General features: G+C 45.1%; 1 long non-coding RNA gene across 2 annotated transcripts in view; it reads left to right on the top strand.

Moving 5' to 3' along the window:
* Window positions 1-9907, top strand: part of LOC137531994 (uncharacterized) — a 58165-nt gene extending 48258 nt beyond the window's left edge. For both annotated transcript variants that reach the window (XR_011023833.1, XR_011023832.1), the window contains exon 4: window positions 9239-9907. This is a non-coding gene — a long non-coding RNA (uncharacterized lncRNA). The remainder of the gene's footprint in view (window positions 1-9238) is intronic.
* The last annotated feature ends 5912 nt before the right edge of the window (window positions 9908-15819 follow it).

Genomic DNA, 15819 nt, shown 5'->3' with positions numbered 1-15819 from the left:
GGTCGAATTCCAGACGACCCTCAAAACTGATATCTCCAAACCTCCCTAACAGAAGACTCATGAAGGTCGGGGCAGCCCGACAAGGTCCAATTCCAGAGTCAGTCCACCCGAAACCGACCTCATCGGAAACAGAAGCCACCGAAACATGCCCATCAGTTCTACCAGTCTCAGTATAACACCCATCAGGACTGTGAACGCCAGAGAAGAAGCCATCGACACCCTCCAGACAATACCCACCACCTTCCAAGGAGCGTCCGAAAATACCAAACCTGCCACAATACCTGTTCGAAGTGTCCCTTACAACACAAAAGCCACCGTTGATCTTATCCAGTGTACCAAGCAAAATTTCTCCCGGAATCTCCCAGAACCTTTTGAAGCTCCACAGAGATCCCAAGAGGGCAGAACAATCACCAGGCTCACATGGAGAATTACCAAGAACCCCCATGGAACCAATGACAATTCCGGATTCAGAATTACGAGGACACCCATCAAGATCAAGACTTTCAGGGACCACTTCTGGGCATGCAAGCAGGCAGGCCATATCAGAGCATATCTCCACCGAGGAAGCATCTGAGTACGCTGGTAACCGAGGCACACTTGGGCTTTCTGGATCACAGAGCACACTGGGGTACACCAGCACAGGAGAAACCTCAGGACATGTTGGGGAACTGCCAACCTCGGAGTCCGGCACGACAAGACCAAAACCAGTACCGGGCAGAGAATCATCATGAGTGGAGGTCACAGGCACTGGACTTTCAAAAGAAGACTCGGATACAAATTCAGAAATTTCTGTGACAATAATATCATCATTGACTACATATGAGTGAAGCTCCACTAGAGCTGCAAAGATAGCCAGCAAGGCAGCAATGCCTACGGAAGAGGGTAACACCTCAGAAGGACTTAGGGGGCAGGAGACATCTCCAAGTTCTGCACCCTTTGGGAGGAACTCGGAGACCTCCAGAACATCAAACAAGACCTCAGGAACATCATTTTTCAAGTTTTCTAGGAAGGATTCTGAACTATCCATGTTACAGGGCAAAACTGGAACTTTATCTTGTGGACAGGGCAGATGTCCTAAGGAAGGTTCCACCATAAACTGAGATTGAATTTCATAATCATGAGGGGAATGTACAGGCATATTCACTGGACCACACACTGACTCTCTAACTTTAATCTCGCTGCACCCAGAATTCTGCGTAGCAGTCAAACTAGCTTGCAATTCCAAAACTGCAGAAAAACAGGTGAAAATAGCAGCAATACCTAAACGAGCCTCTAGGGACACTGCAGGAGATATTGTACAAGGCAATATTGACTCATCCAGAGTACTGGGTGGAGAGTCAATACTTTCTTCAGAATCAGACTCGCAAATGTCAATGCGAGTGGACATAATGTCTTTATTCATGATACAGGGCAGGCTCAGAGACATCTTCTCTGGACAGAGCAAAGGTGCTTCAGTATCAGGTTCGCAAACCCAAGGCGTTGTCTCACTCTTGGACTCGGCTAACGATGTCAAATCCGAGGAGTCAGAACGCAAAATTTGTGAATCCAAGATCGCAGTCGATTGCGAAAGTGGACATTTCGAAGACAGGGATTCAGAGGTCTCCAGGCTGGATTGCTGGATCTCAGAAACACCAGCTGACAATGTGCTTTTACAAACATCAACTGAATGAAGTACACGTTGTTCATTCAGAATCATTTTCCACATACAAATCAGCGGACTCACAAAGTCAAATTCACACCCCTTTCCTTTTCTTAAGGCAGAAGCAGAACTTATACATGCTCTCAAGACAGACTCACTTCTGGCAATGTAGTACTCACAAAATGACTTTGAATCGTTCTCCAATTCGTACATCAGCGATTCGAGCTGCTTTTTCTGGAACGGGGGCTCCCATTCACACCTGACTAGATCTGAGCATACATACTGAACAATGTTAGAAGAAGGAGTTGTGACAACAACATGAGAAACTTTATTAATCACATTACCCTTACTCTTGAAACTGCATAGTTTGGGAATTTTCCCCATGGCAAGATCATAGATGGAGGATCTTAAAGTAGTACTGGGAGAAGAAGATCTGTTTTTACAGGACAAGGGATCCCACATATCATTGACAAAACTGACACACCCACGCTGATCACAATCGGCAGGAACATCTGAGAAACAGGCATCAGATCGCACAGATTTAACCTCTAAACAAACAGAAGAAACTTCATCAGAATTCACACAGGTGTCCACAAACGAGGCACACCCATTCATTTCAGGTCGCACAGTGTCCAAACTCACTTGCTTTACCCCAGAAAGACAGGAATAATCATGTGACAATGGTGTCTCTTTATTTGAAATAATTGGTTGGTGTGTGTGCAATTCGTCCAAAATAGTCTGCCACACATAAATCACCAGATCCACATCACACTCATCACATTCATCACAATCGATCAAAAGGTACATAGAGTCGAGACAATCATTCAGGTCATCCGCGCTCTTTGCAATATAAAAATCGCAAAAGGCTTTCCAATCGAAATCAAACTCTTCCACCAAGGCCCCAATTTCCCATGAGGCAAATGGCGGTTCAAATAGCCCGGTATCGAGATAATCCCCATATGGGTGGGGATCAGGGACGAGCACCGATTTTTTAACTGCTTTTATATAGTGTGCGATCCTACCTATAATAGGATCCACATACGCTTTTGTCTCAGGCAATGACATCTGAATCAAATCAAAGGTTCCCTCTGCCCTGGGAATTTTGGTTTGGCTGGTCATTCTGTAACGATTGTGGAATCGTCTCCGTGGTCAGCGCACCAGACGTGCGCTGACGCGGCGGATTTCCTCCACAAGCGTATTATTGCGGACACCCAGGCTAGGTGCTATGCACCCGCAGAGGGCAATTCCCACCGGCAGATGGCGCTGTGGAGTGCAGGCGAACACAGCCGCTGCACAGCCACAGATGCCAAATGGGAATTGTACAGATCCGGGACAAGGTACAATCAGGCAGGGCTGGATAGCCCACAGGGAACAGAGCAAAAGGACAGAACCAATGTGTGCCCACCAAATTAGTCGCCACCCAGCGACGGCGAACACACAACGGCGGAAACGAAGTAGGAAACGCAATCGCAAGAATGGCGATTGCCAATAGCGACACAAGACTGAGCAGGACAGAGCACAAGGGTAGCAAAGGCACAGCAAATCATACAAAGAGAAAGATAAGGAAAATAACAAAAACGCTAGCTGAACGCGAACACCGCACTCATTCGCAACAGTGCACGCGTTTGTGCGCGGTCTCCGCGTGTTACGCACAACAGAGACAAGCACGCCTAACTAACCAAAGACAGACAAACACGAAACAGAGAACGCGAGCGCTTGCTTAACGGTTACCTCACCGAGCCTACAGCAAGCGTTTCGAATCAGACAAGACAGACAAACGTGAAACAGGAACTAGGCAGAAAGGATCCACCGCTCTTCCGTCAGAGCAAGTGTGATCCAAGCAGAAACACAGATCAGAACGATCCACAGCCGCTACCGCTAGCGGTTAGTGCGATTCAGGAAGACAGATCAGAAGGATCCACAGCACTAGCGAAAAGTGGCTAGCGCGATCCAGGTACAGAGTAGCAGAACAGAAGGATCCCCAGCGCTAGCGAAAAGTGGCTAGCGCGATCCCAGAAGACAGAACAGAAGGATCCCCAGCGCTAGCGAAAAGTGGCTAGCGCGATCCAGGTACAGAGTAGCAGAACAGAAGGATCCCCAGCGCTAGCGAAAAGTGGCTAGCGCGATCCCAGAAGACAGAACAGAAGGATCCCCAGCGCTAGCGAAAAGTGGCTAGCGTGATCCCAGAAGACAGAACAGAAGGATCCACAGCACTAGCTCAAAGAGACTAGTGCGATCCAGAGAAGATAATAACAGAACAGAAGGGCCTACCAGAAGCAACCGCTGCTCTGGTTAGCACCCCACAGACAGACAGAACAGGCAATACAAATAATACAATCCTAACTAGACTAGGGAATCTGCCTAGCGCAGTCCCACAAATAACTCTAAACTAATCTTCAACGAGAAGTAGCATGGCTGACACTCACTAGGAGTGTATACTACAAACCCTGAAGGAATGACCAGCAAAGGACTGTGGGTAATCCCAACCTTTATACTGCCAGTCATCACAGGAGGCAGGTAGGGGATTTGCATAACGAATGTATGCAAATTCCTCAGCAGCAAGCTGCAGAACTGACAAAAGGTCTCTCTTAAAGAGACCTGCAGAATGCAGACGTGAACAGTGGTCAAAACGCTGCCTGTCTGCACAGGCAGCTGAGCAGATTCTCACAATTTGCCCATTTGTCCCGGTTATAAAACCGTTTAAATTATGTCCCTATCACAATGTTTGGCGCCAATATTTTATTTGGAAATAAAGGTGCATTTTTTTCAGTTTTGCGTCCATCCCTAATTACAAGCCCATAGTTTATAAAGTAACAGTGTTATACCCTCTTGACATAAATATTTAAAAAGTTCAGTCCCTAAGGTAACTATTTATGTATTTTTTTATTGTAATTTTTTTTTCTTTTTATTGCAAAAAATAAAGCAATTGGGGAGTGTGGGAGGTAATGAGTTAATTTATAGTGTAAATGTATGTATTTGCATATGAAAAATGTTTTGGATGTAGTTTTACTATTTGGCCACAAGACAGTAATTTTTTGTTCATGCGTCCTGTAAGCGTCGGAAGCAGGGCTGTGGAGTCGGAGTCGTGGAGTCGGAGTCGTGGAGTCGGGCAATTTTGGGTGCCTGGAGTCGGAGTCGGGAAAAAATGCACCGACTCCGACTCCTAATGAATTTGTAACTGTAATTAAAATAGAAAATATGATAAAATGTTCTATTTCTCAGATAATAGTCATTAAAAATAATGTATATATACAGTAATAGCTGTGCTTAGTCCACAAAAATGAAATAAACCAATCAAAATGAGTTACTTGTGCTGCTTCAATAAAGCAGTCCCCGTATTTTTAAGGTCAGATATACATATCTGATTGTGACTGTATATATGATGCGTACACAGGAATCTCTTATATATGTTACGGCCAGAACCCGAAGTTTGGCCAGAACTAGAAGTGGCCGGCCACTTCGGGTTCTGGCCGGCCAATGCGCGAACTGGCCGCTGCGCTGCGGCCAATGTGAGAAATGAAACAATTCCTGTAAGGTTTAATGTGATGTTGTGGCCGCAGCGCAGCGGGGGGCAAAAAATGTATCACACATCTTTACTTTATTCAATGGCATTAAGCCGCCCGGCTTTTTCCTCTGCCTCTCTCTCCTCCCCCCCCCCCCGCCTCTCTCTCCCCCCTTCTCTTATGGGCACAGCCGGGCGGGGACACGCGTGTCCAGGAGAGTCGTTCCTCGCGGCAGGAGAGCAGAGCGGGGGAGGCTGCAGACATTGCTTCTGCCAGCACCCGCTCTGCAAGAACGGCAGGATTCCCCTGCCGCGACGAACGACTCCGGAGGGACACGCGTGTCCCCGCCCGGCTGTGCCCATAAAGAGAAGGAGAGAGAGAGGCGGGGGGGGGGGGGGGGGGAGGAGAGAGAGGCAGAGGAAAAAGCCGGGCGGCTTAATGCCATTGAATAAAGTAAAGATGTGTGATACATTTTTTGCCCCCCGCTGCGCTGCGGCCACAACATCACATTAAACCTTACAGGAATTGTTTCATTTCTCACATTGGCCGCAGCGCAGCGGCCAGTTCGCGCATTGGCCGGCCAGAACCCGAAGTGGCCGGCCACTTCTAGTTCTGGCCAAACTTCGGGTTCTGGCCGTAACATATATACTAAATAACATCTATGCTGTAAGAATAAAGCCTGATGTGTAGCTGTGTCACTAATAGAGATGGTCAATGAGATGGAAATAATTCTGCACTGATGCTGATTTATGCAAATGTATGCACTCCCTTTGCTGATGAAATCAAATAATTTGATATGTTATTAAAATTTGGTTTAGTGACTACAAATTAAAGGGTACCTGAGACGGATGAAAAGTAAAGTTTTATACATACCTGGGGCTTCCTCCAGCCCCCTTCAGGCTAATCAGTCCCTCACTGTCCTCCACCACCCGGATCTTCTGCTATGAGTCCTGGTAATTCAGCCAGTCAGCGCAGTCCGGCCGCATGCCACTCCCACAGCCAGGAACATTCTGCACCTGCGCAATAGTGCTGCACAGGTGTAGTATGCTCCTAGCGGTGGAGTGTGTTCATGCGCACTACGCCAGACTGGCTCAAGTACCTGGACTCATAGCAGAAGATCCAGGTGGTGGAGGAGGACAACGAGGGACTGATTATCCTGAAGGCGGCTGGAGGAAGCCCCAGGTATGTATAAAACTTTAATTTCATCTGTCTCAGGTTTACTTTGTTACACAGTAGTACTATACTCTACATATGCACTCCTCACAGAGCTGCAGGGAATCCACTGAGAATGCTGTGCACATTGAACACAGAGGTGTTGTCTGTTTACAATCTCCTCATTCCCCTGCAGAGTACCTGCACATCATTCTTACATGTACCCACACTTACATTGCCTAGGGCCTGATAGATGTTCTTTGTTCCGGTTTGTACCTTTTACAAGTACTATTACTAAGGACTAGTTTTAGTCTAAAGGGAATAAATATAGTAGTCTACATATCCTTCTCACTTCAGTTGTCTTGTAAAATTCCTAAGCGTTGGCAGTTATGAGACGAATTTCATGTTACATACTTTTAATCAACAAAATTGTAATATGCAAATTAGAGGAGTCGGAGTCGTGGAGTCGGAGTTGGAGTCGGGGGAATCCTAAACTGAGGAGTCGGAGTCGGAGTCGGTGGATTTTTGGACCGACTCCACAGCCCTGGTCGGAAGTACGTTCAATGAGGCTGGGAAACTTTTTTTTTTTCACAATGATCGCGCTGCTTCTCATAGAAGTATCCGATCATTGCTGGGGGGCTGAGATCAAGAAACGGGAATGGTTTTTCCCGTTCATTGATCTCCTGGCGAGCGGGCGGCAGCATGCACGAGTGCGGGGGCGCGTGCACGAGCGTGCGGGAGCGCGGACAGCGGCGGGAGGTGCGGATATCTCTGTCCCTGGTGTTGACAGGTTGGAAAAAGGGACGGAGATATCCGTACCTGTGGGGGTAAAGTGGTTAAAGAGGGATTGTCAACCACAAAATCAAATTCCATTTACCCACTGCACTGTGTTTATTATGTAGCCTGGAACTTTACCCTGCATTGCAAGCACTCCAATCCATTCAGATATGTTTCTACTGTAATAAATCGTATCTTACTTAGACTGGCTCTATTTGGTACATTGCTGACAAGAAGGAAGCTTGTCATCTACCCTCCCACATTCCTGCTCGTCACTGATTGCCCGTGGGCAGTTCAGTGTGACATGAGGCTGAAATCTGATCTTGCAGTGCTCACATGTTTACAAAGCAAGCTAGCTATGACAGTAACGATTCTAGGAGGGAAAAAAAGTAAGGGAGGAAATGACATCAGTATTGGCTTTAGTCAGAGGGACTCAAGAAGACAAATGCTAGGAACAGAATCCTCTTTATTTACTATAAAAAATTCACTGAAATGAACTGAAATCAAAACATGGAGAGTGCAATACATCTGTTGTGTAAGTAGAACAAGTAGTTATCTACTAATATTTGTTTTATTTTTCCTGGCATAGTATGGCTGACCCTGCTGCTTTAAAAACTCTCAGTGTGTGGGAGTCTGATGATGAGATTGTCCAGATCTCTAAGGCAGGGGTCACACTTGGAAAAATCTGCAGCTATTTGCAGCAGTGACGCATGAGAAAATGCATGTATTGATTGTCTATGGCGCTGCCGCATTTTCAGGCGGCATCTGCGATTCTGCATAGCGTTCAAAAAATGATACAACCTGCGCTGCTTTACCGCACAACACATGCATTTTCTCATTGCAATCAATGGCTACTTAAAACGCACCCCAAGACCAAAATAGCATTTTGAAAATAAGCTTTCAATTGCAGTTTGCTACCTCGCTCAATTAGAATTTTTTAGCAGTAGAGTTTGACCATGAAGTTATTTTGGTTGGGGAAGTGACTGACTGTAAATGTTAGGACACCTAAAATCATACCTATCCTGAAAGCCAAGAATACCGGTAACATGATCGCATCAATCAAAGTCTGGGTAAAAGTGCAAATGCACTGTTTCAAAGACCAGGTCAGATCTTTCCCTCTGCACAATTCTGATTTAGAGATGGCCCAAACTGTTCGCTGGCGAACGGTTCCCGGCGAACTTCTGGTGGTTCGCGTTCGTGGAGAACCACAAACTTTTGCGGAAGTTCGGTTCGCCCCCATAATGCAACATTAGGGTCAACTTTGACCCTCTACATCACAGACAGCAGGCACATTGTAGCCAATCAGGCTACACTCTCTCCTGGAGCCACTCCCCCCCTTATAAAAGGCAGGCAGCGTCAGGCTTTGGACTCACTCGTGTACCTGCAGTAAATAGAGAAGGGACAGCTGCTGTAGACTCTCTCAAAGGGAAAGATTAGTTAGGCTCTTGTAGGCTTGTTAGCTTGCTCCTTGCTGATTCTTATTGCTAAAATAGCACCCCACAACAGCTCTTTTGAGAGCTAATCTTGTTCTTGTGATCTATTTTTTTTTATATGTTGCCTACTGACACTGCATTATACAGCCCTATTTGTTGCAGCTGGACCTTGGTAATCGCTATACTGTGCCAGTCCCTGTCTAACTATCTATACTGGAACACCTACCTATGCCTAGCTAACTACTGAGGCACCCACCTACCTATACGGGAACACCTACCTATGCCTAGCTAACTACTGGGGCACCTACCTATACGGAAACACATACCTATGCCTAGCTAACTACTGGGACACCTAAGCATTACTTTTAAAATGCCACGTTTAATACCAGCAAAACGTCCGTTTGAAGCAGCCCTAAACAAAAAGTCCAGAAACTCACCAGCATTCACATGACCTGACAAAATGCCAGTGCTGCAGTAGATGAAAATTTGTATAGTATACAGCTTTACTGCCAAATTGGTAGGTAGTGACCCAATAGGCTACTTCTTCTTGGTATGTATGATTGGAGCTGTGATTAGGGCAAGGCCATTTCTGGACATAGGCTGTATAGGCAAAGGTCTGGGGTAACCTCTAGTATACCGGGCACTCTACTGTAACCTATGTACTAACAAAATTCAACTAAGCGAATTTGTTGGCTGATGCCACACCACTCATCCTTTCTCTCCTTTCTACGTAGAGTCGAGTATGTGTACGTGAGAAGGGGGCGGTCATCAGAGGTCGTTGTGCCTAGGATACCATAGGGGCGGATCTAGGTACACCTGCTGGGTTAAATTCAGCCAAGTTGGCTGTAAACGTCGATCTTGGTTGAGAATCTAACGTGCACAGAAGCCTACTGATGACATCTAAAAATTCGCCATGCCAGATCTTTAGTGACAATAACGCATGGCCGAACCTCGAATGCATTGTTCTTCATCCTCTATAGCAACATATGTGTGGCTAACCTAGAGACACTCAGCCCTGAACTTTTGCCTGGAAGATCAAGCCTCAATCCCTATGGACAACAGTACTTATGCATGTGGTATAGGGGCCTAACAAATGGCTTTGGGCTGGGGTGCAGCCTTTACAGTAAACACATTTCTTCTGAGAGCTGGGAGGTATATGTGTGTTCCAGATATGTGTGTTCCAGATGTGGATTTGATGCCGGTGTATGGAATCAGACCATCCGTAACAACCCCCATGAGTTACCGCTATCACAGAAAGAGGTCCCCTATGTGATACGGCTGAGCAACGCTGTGCTTACATTGTTTAACCACTTCACCACTGAGGGGTTTTACCCCCTGACCACCAGAGCAATTTTCACCTTTCAGCGCTCCTTCCATTCATTCGTCTATAACTTTATTATTACTTATCACAATGAAATGAACTATATCTTGTTTTTTTTGCCACCAATTAGGCTTTCTTTAGGTGGGACATTATGCCAAGAATTATTTTATTCTAAATGTGTTTTAATGGGAAAATAGGAAAAAATGTGGGAAAAAATTATTATTTTTCAGTTTTCGGCCATTATAGTTTTTAAATAAAGCATGCTACTGTAATTAAAACCCATGAAATGTATTAACCCATTTGTCCCGGTTATAAAATCATTTAAATTATGTCCCTATCACAATGTTTGGCGACAATATTTTATTTGGAAATAAAGGTGCATTTTTTTCAGTTTTGCATCCATCCCTAATTACAAGCCCGCAGTTTATAAAGTAACAGTGTTATACCCTCTTGACATAAATATTTAAAAAGTTCAGTCCCTAAGGTAACTATTTATGTTTTTTTTTTATTGTATTTTTTTTTTTTTTAATTACAAAAAAAAAATAAAAATTGGGGAGTGTGGGAGGTAATGAGTTAATTTATTGTGTAAATGTAATGTTTGTATATGTAAAATGCTTTTAGGGTGTAGTTTACTATTTGGCCACAAGATGGCCACAGAGTGTTTGTTTACATGCGACCTGTAAGCGTCCGGAAGGACGCTTACAGGAAGCAGTAGGAGGCTGGGAGACGCACAATGATCTCGCTGTTTCTGAAAGAAGCAACAGATCATTGCGGGGGCTAGATCAACGAACGGGAATGGATTTTCCCGTTCATTGATCTCCGGGCGAGCGGGCGGCGGCGTGCACGAGCGGCGGGTGCGCGCGCACGAGCGGCGGGAGCGCGGACAGCAGCGGTAGCGCGGAAGGTACGGATTTCTCCGTCCCTGGTTTTTTAGGAGGGAAAAAAGGGGCGGAGAAATTCGTACCGCTGGGGGTAAAGTGGTTAAAGTTAACCTCCAGACTAAAAATCTACTCAGCAGCACTGAAAAGGCTTGGTGTTTCTTTAACAGTTTCACAGCATCAGAACTTTGTTTTCCTTATGTAAGCCTCATTTTTAGCTGAAAAGAAGCTAAGCTCCGCCCCATCAAAGAAACCTGCCGGGGCATTTCTCCCCTGATGCTGTGCAAAGCATGATGGGATCTCCTATGCTGCTGTTCTCATCGCCTAGCAACTGGGAGGGGTGATCAGGACACAGGACAGTTGGAACGTGTCTTATGCTCCCTATCGCCTCCTTTTAACCAAAAAGATGGCTGCCCTCATGAAATCAAACATTTGCCTGTTCTTTTAAAACTGGGTGGGTAAGAGAATATATTACCTATCTATGTTAATTAACATAACTAACGTAACTTAATTACAGTATGTTTGTTTAGGCTGAAGTTCCTCTTTAAGCATTTTGTGCTGGCTTTCATTTAAACAATAAGCCAAAATGTCTTACTATACTTGCAAACATCTAATGCCAAATGACCACCCCATACTGTCTGCTTGAGATAACACTGTAGCTTGATTTTCCATAAATCTTTTACTATAATCTTCCTCCTAGGCCAGGGTCGGCAACCCGCGGTTCCAGAGCCGCATGCGGCTCTTTTTCACCTTCGCCGCGGCTCCGATGTCAGTGGCTGCGGCGCGCGTGTCAGCCGGCTCAGCCGCGCCTCCGGTGTCAGTGGCTGCGGCGCACGTGTGCTGTCGCTGACCAGCAGCCTATCAGAGAGGCCGCCGGACCAGTGCAGTGCAGGGCTTCGGGAGGCCATTTTCCCGTAGCCCTGCAGTGTAATGCAGGCAGGACGTGACGTTGGGAAGGAAGAGGATCGTGGGAGTTGCGCGCCACAAGGAGGTCGGGACCGGAGGTCGGGACAGGAGGAGATCGTGACAGGAGGTCTTCTGACTAGGTGAGTAAATGGGTTTTTCTTTTCAGATCTTGCTGAAGGGTTGTGCATATTGGGGTCAGATCTGCTGAAGGATTGTGCATATTGAGGTCAGATCTGCTAACGATTTGTGCATATGGGGGTCATATCTGCTAACGATTTGTGCATATGGGGGTCATATCTGCTAACGATTTGTGCATATGGGGGTCATATCTGCTAACGATTTGTGCATATGGGGGTCATATCTGCTAACGATTTGTGCATATGGGGGTCATATCTGCTAACGATTTGTGCATATGGGGGTCATATCTGCTAACGATTTGTGCATATGGGGGTCATATTTCTTCAGATTGACAGCTAACTGCATGATCCTGTATATAGCATTAAGGTAAGAAACAATATATGCAGTGTTAGATTTGTTTTATAATGGTTTTGCGGCTCCCAGTTTTTTTCTCTTTTCAGAAATGGGTCCAAGTGGCTCTTTATGTCTTAAAGGTTGCAGACCCCTGTCCTAGGCATTGTTCTTGTTCTACATTTCAGGACTGGGGACTTGGGATGAGATTGTTTTTCAAACTGTAGCAACTGTTAGTTGTAGAAGATCCGGCTAAGGAGGCATTGTTATTCCAACTGCAAGCTAAACAGCAATTCTTCATCCCTGATGTGTGTTGTTTTCATGGTTTGTAAAGCAGCAGTATGTCTTTAATTACAGAAGTGTGCGCAGTGCCAGTAACCAAGTGCTCGCAGTGCCAGTAAAAACCAAGTGTGCGCAGTGCCAGTAACCAATATTTATTGTTTGGAAGCATGATTGGGTGGTTATCTAGGAAGCAATGTGCTGATAGAACTATATATGTATATATATATATATATATATATATATGTACTTTTTATTTTCGCAGGATGCCACAGGAACCACGCGGTAGCGTAGGTATTAAATCACGGTAGATAGGGCACGTCCGGCGCAGCATACCGCAATGTGAGGAGTGTGAATTCCCCCATAGATTATCATTAGGCTGCAGTTGGGTGCAGTACATTTACAGCACCGCCTCGATGTGAAAGGGCCCTCACTGTGATATTCTGGCCCATATGCAATTAACTTTTTTTTCCTGACTTTTCTCCTAGGTGATATTTTCACAATTAAATGTCTTTTAAACCACCTTCAAGCAAGAAAATACTCAAAAGAATCCCCATAGTACGTTATCGACTACTTTTTGATGCTTTTTTTAATTGCAAAGTGCTGAAAAATATTTTTAACGAGAAAATGAGAAATTACCGTGTTTTTCGGAATATAAGACGCACCTAGGTTTATAGGGCAAAAACCAGGGGGGGGGGGGGGGGGAATATACTAAACCTGGTGCGTCCATAGTCCAGGAGCATCTTGCAGATGTTCTCCTTCAATTATTGTGTCCTCCTTGTACATCCTGTGTCTCTTTCCCCCATGCATCCCCTTCTGTCCCCATGTGTCCCTTTCTTCCCCATGTGTCCCCTTCTGTCCCCATGTGTCCCCTCTGCTCCCCCATATGTCCCCTCTGCTCCCCCATATGTCCCCTCCGCTCCCCCATGTGTCCCTTCCACTCTCCCATGCTTCCCATATATACAGGTAGTCCCCGGTTAACGAATGAGATGGAAACTGTAGGATCGTTCTTAACCTGAATCTGTTCTTAAGTCGGAACATTGTGCCATCTCTGTCCCCTGTACCTCCTCTGTGCCCCCCTGTGCCTCCAGTGTCCCCCATCTGTGTCACCTCTGCCCTTTGTACCTGTTTATACAAGTTTAAAAGCCACTTTTTCTTTGAATTTTTTACAAACGATTTTCTCAAAAACTCCAATTTGGGAAAAAAAAATGTTTGACTTGTTCCCGTGGAAACACAAATCCATGCCGTTCGTATTGGCTGGTTGTTCGTAAGTCGGGCGTTCTTAAGTCGGGAACTACCTCTAGTTATAAGTAGCAGCAGTGCCGCTCACCTAATCCATCGTCTCCAGCAACAATCAAAGACTTCTCCACTCGCTTCATCAGCAGAAGCCGACATTAGGGGAACAGTGAGGAAGAGGAGAGGTCTCTCATCACCGATGGAGCCAATGGATGAGGTGAGCTGCACTGGTGCTGCTTATAACTATACACAGGGGAGCAGAGGAGAACGGGCGGGACAATGCAGGGAGTCCCTGACATTTCAGCGGGGCAGTAATTTGTATCGACGGGCATTCTTAAGTTAGGGACAGCCTGTATCTGGCACAAAAGACACAGGGACTTTTTTTTCACCATTTTTGGAAGCGAAAAAGTGTGACTTACATGCCTAAAAAATATGGTGTCTCCTAGGATAAATTGCATATGGGTCTCTGTGTTAATTGGAACTGCTCAGAGGAATAGCCTTTTCATTTATTGCCACAGATTTCATCTGAGTGTGTTTACATAATTTAATTGTGGAAAGTGTTGAAAATTAGTTGCCATCCCTAATCCACGCATGAAGAACCACTGAAGTGGATTAACACTGCCGAACTAAAAGACATGGTAATTTAATGAACACTCACCACTTGTGCCTGGGCCAAATTTGTTGCACTGGGAGTAAAAGTGTTGCTCGCAAACTTTAAAGTGACCTTGTAGGTCGCCCTATCTAGTATTGAAGCTGTATAGAATATAGGCTTACTACCTCTACAGCACTGGTTACTGTAAGAATAGGACCTCTAATAAGCCCTGAGATGTCCCCTCAAGACTATTATTTCCCTCCCAGGTACTTGTGATCACTGCCTGGCCTCAGTGTTATTGCAAAGGCCTAATGATTATGTTATCAGGAGGCTGTAAGGAGATGAGGCCTGCATAGCAACAATGGATGGAGGCATTGCAATCATAGGGGCAGGAGTGGGTGTAACTGGGCCTTCAAACCAGCCAAATCCAACTACTGTGCTGCCCCATAGTACCGCCTTATCATTCTGTGCTGTGGTACACTGTGATCTTTATATATGTGTGTGTATAAATATATAGTGGGATGCGAACGTTTGGGCAACCTTGTTAATTGTCATGATTTCCCTGTATAAATCGTTGGTTGTTAGGATAAAAAATGTCAGTTAAATGTATCATATAGGAGACACACAGTGATATTTGAGAAGTGAAATGAAGTTTATTGGATTTACAGAAAGTGTGCAATAATTGTTTAAATAAAATTAGGCAGGTGCATAAATTTGGACACTGTTGTCATTTTTTTGATTTCAAAACCTTTAGAACTAATTATTGGAACTCATATTGACTTGGTAAGCTCAGTGACAACTGACCTATATACACAGGTGAATTCAATTATGAGAAAGAGTATTTAAGGAGGTCAACTGTAAGTTTCCCTTCTCTTTTAATTTTCTCTGAAGAGTAGCAACATGGGGTCTCAAAACAACTCTCAAATGACCTGAAGACAAAGATTGTTCACCATCATGGTTTAGGGGAAAGCTACAGAAAGCTGACTCAGAGATTTCAGCTGGCAACATATTGAGGAAATGGAAGACAACAGGCTTCAAGTTAAGGCTCGAAGTGGCAGACCAAGAAAAATCGCAGATAGACAGAAGCGACAAATGGTGAGAACAGTCAGAGTCAACCCACAGACCAGCACCAAAGACCTACAACATCATCTTACAGCAGATGGAGTCACTGTACATCGTTCAACCATTCGGCACACTTTACACAAGGAGATGCTGTATGCGAGAGTGATGCAGAGGAAGCCTTTTCTCTGCCCACAGCACAAACAGAGCCACTTGAGTTATGCTAAAGCACATTTGAACAAGCCAGCTTCATTTTGAAATAAGGTGCTGTGGACTGATGAAACTAAAATTTAGTTATTTAGCCATTACAAGGGGTGTTATGCATAGAGGAAAAAGAACACAACAGCATTCCAAGAAAAATACCTGCTACCTACAATAAAATATGGTTGTGGTTCCATCATGCTGTGGGGCTGTGTGGCCAGTGCAGGGACTGGTAATCTTGTCAAAGTTGAGGGACACATGGATTCCACGCAGACACGGGAGAACATACAAACTACAGATAGTGTGCAAATTTGTATACAGAGGCGCCAACAAGGTTAAAAACGTTTAAAAAATGTTTAAAAAGGGGGAAGTTTG

The sequence above is a fragment of the Hyperolius riggenbachi genome, chromosome 9 (assembly GCF_040937935.1).
Source record: "Hyperolius riggenbachi isolate aHypRig1 chromosome 9, aHypRig1.pri, whole genome shotgun sequence".
Lineage (NCBI taxonomy): Eukaryota > Metazoa > Chordata > Amphibia > Anura > Hyperoliidae > Hyperolius > Hyperolius riggenbachi.
Note: the sequence above shows the minus strand (reverse complement) of the source record. Positions and strands in the feature narration are given on the sequence as shown.